This window comes from Dipteris shenzhenensis, unplaced genomic scaffold, assembly GCF_047967505.1.
Source record: "Dipteris shenzhenensis isolate YYH24624 ecotype China unplaced genomic scaffold, Dip_SZ_1.0 scaf0420, whole genome shotgun sequence".
In the NCBI taxonomy this organism is placed as follows: Eukaryota; Viridiplantae; Streptophyta; class Polypodiopsida; order Gleicheniales; family Dipteridaceae; genus Dipteris; species Dipteris shenzhenensis.
Window position 1 is genome coordinate 11,650 of NW_028239726.1, and position 3,351 is coordinate 15,000.

Sequence of the window (3,351 nt, forward strand, 5' to 3'; positions counted from 1 at the left end):
ATAAACGAGGTCGGAACATATTTTAAACGGAATAGAAGACGTTCCCGTTCCGGGAACGCAGATTTATCTCCCGATTCTCTTTGGGTGTTATCGACCCATACCCATTCGTAGTAGGGATAGAGATAAATCGATGATCGTGATCGAGACCCTTGTATCATAGGAAGGAAGAGAGGGATTGGGCTCCTTCTTCATGCACGTAACCCCCCCCCCCTCGTGGTTATTACCAACATTCATTGATACAACTCTGTTAGTATTTGGATTTTATTTACCGCACGGTACCGTCACGCAATAATATCAACATGTACCCGTACTACTTACTAGGGATCCAAATTCATCAATAAGTTCCCTGACAATCACTTATCTCGTCTTCCCCGTTCCAACAAACAAATAGTTCACTATCTATTCCGACCGACCCCACGTCCTATTGATACGGCAATTCCTGTTACAACCGGGGAGTACTACTGACCAGTTTCAGAAATTTTTTCATTTGTCACATAGTAAAAACTTCTCGACCGTCCAGTCAAAATGGATTTAGCTGGAGAAAAAGCTTTCGATGCTACTTCATTAGTTTGGGTCTTCCAAATATGATTGCGAATCTTCCTCCGCGACCTAGAAGTACGTTTTTTTGGAACTGCCATAATGAAATCTATCTATTCGGTTTTATCATCGAAATGAATGCGACGAGTATGTTGATACGTACGAGTAGAATCAATATAATGAGGGAGGGGGTGATTGCGTAGAATCATTAGAAGGGGAACAACTGGGGGAACTGGGTTTCCATTCTATGCAAAAGAATCCCAGCAAGAATCATTGACTTCTTTATGATAACAATTTGCTAACCAACCAACTCCTTTCCATTTAAGCAAATGGGATCTACTACAGATCGAACCAAATCCTGTCTGTATCCCGATTTCCTTCGCGTCTTCTTCTTAGAATGGATCTTCCGTATCACTTTCTTCCTCTCGAAACAGGGATGCAAGACGCGCCCCCTAGCAGTTGCGTTACTCAGCCGGGGATGTCCGAGATCAATTTTGGATCCGTGACAAACCAATGAAACTCGATATATCGACATTACCGTATTGGACTCTGATGCGTTGTGCCCAAGCAGAGCGAAGTGACGAACATCATAGAATCTCCCCGGTTCTACTCGGAGTTGTTTTCCTCCAGTATCAATTGCTGCATGTCTATCCGTAATAGTCTTGTCGTGTGAAAAATAACCCAAAACAACTCAATCGGTTTGGGGTCAAAAAATGGAACCTAGATAAGTATCTCCGACACATTTGATTCCTGTCAAGTCTCGACGCCGGGCTCGCACCAGAACGAGAAACAAATGGATTATTCGGTTTGATACGCGTGATCTCACCTGTCCATATATATTCCATTCTTCGACGCTCCATATATCTGACAACTATTGACAGAAAGAGTTCCAACCCGGGTTAAATATGTTTATGGAATTATCTTATGAATGTGCTTGGATTGTCCCCTCACGCCCATTCGTAACCTCTGGTTTGATCGGATTGGCATCGTTTCTGTTTCTTTTTCCAAAAGCCACTAAGAGCCTTCGTCGTATACGTGCTATGCTCAGTGTTCTTTCATTAGCCGCAGCTATGTCCGTCTCTATCGCAACATTCTGGCAACAAGTTACTGGTCGCTCCACTTTTGAATACTCATGGTCATGGATTCCCAACGACGATATTTCTCCAAAGATAGGATTTTCAGTTGATTCACTTACTTCCATTACGTCGATATCAGTCACCACCATAGGTGTCTTGGTTATGATTTACAGTGATAGTCATATGCGTCACGACTAGGGATACGTAAGGTTTCCCGTCTATTTAAGTTTCTCCACTGCCTCCACGTCAGGATTAGTGTTCAGTCCCAATCCAATACAGATTCATGTTTTTCGGGAATTAGTAGGGATGTGCTCTTACTCGCCGATAGGTTTTTGGTTCGCACGACCAAGTGCTGCTAATGCCTGCCAAAAAGCTTTTGCAACTAATCGTACAGGAGATTTCGGATTATTATTGGGTATATTAGGTACGTATTGGATAACTGGTAGTTTCGAGATCCGCGAATCGTGTGATTGATTTAGTGAGTTGATTGATAACAACAGCGCCGGCTCCTCCCTTGCCAATACATGTGCTCCTCTACCATTTTTGGGTCCGGTATCTAAATCTGCACAATCCCCACTCCACGTATGGTTGCCCGATGCAACGGAAGGACCCACACCTATTTCGGCTCTTATACACGCCGCTACTATGGTAGCTGCGGGAATTTTTTTTGTAGCTCGAATGCTTGAATTGTTTGAAACCTTACCTCTAAGCATGAATGTTATCTCCTGGATAGGCGGAATAACGGCTCTACTGGGAGCGACGATAGCTCTTGCCCAGAAGGATATCAAGAAAGGTTTAGCTTATTCTACTATGTCTCAATTGGGCTACATGATGCTGGCTCTAGGTCTCGGTGCTTATAAACCTTCGTTGTTTCACCTCATTACACATGCCCATCCCAAAGCTTTGCTATTTCCCGGATCCGGTTCAGTAATTCATTCGATGGAAAGGGTTGTCGGATACTCTCCCAATAGAAGTCAAAATATGTCTCCCACGGGTGGTTCGCGAAAATATATGCCAATTACTGGAATCACTTTTCTTTCAGGTACTCTCTCTCTCTGTGGTATACCACCTCTAGCTCGTTTCCGGTCCAAAGATGAAATTATTGCAAAGAGTTGGCTACGTTCCTTTCCCCCCGGATGTATAGCCTCATTCACAGCAGTTCCAACTGCTTTCTACATGTTCCGCATCTATCTCCTCACGTTTGAGGGGAATCTACGCGCCGGTGGCGGTACCAATTCATCCCATTCCTCTATGAATAGTGTCATTCGGAGTAACACCAAAACGATAGCAACGAGTGGAGATGGGTATGATGTTCCTCCACCCCCGCGAGACGAAGGAGTCGATTCAGCAGGAGGTTATGACGGGGAAGATTCAGTCGATAGAAAAGTTTCTGCAGAGTCCAATATTCGTTCTGAGTCTCTATATCCTAAGGAATCAGACGTTTCGATGGTATTGCCTTCAGTAGTACTGTCGATACCAACTTCGTTGGTTGGATCAATAGGAGTCAATCTCGCTGGAGGAGAACTGGTCCCGATTTGCTATCCGAGTGGTTAACTCCCTTGCAGGCTTTTCAGAGGACAACAACAATCCCGAAATTTGGTACAATTGCTAATAGATTCAGCAGGTTCGGTTGGTCTATCACTAGCCGGAATATCTATCTCCTACGTGATTTATGGACCGATATCCTCTCACACACAACCTTGCGGTGATATTGATCCTTTTGCAAACAATCTATGGG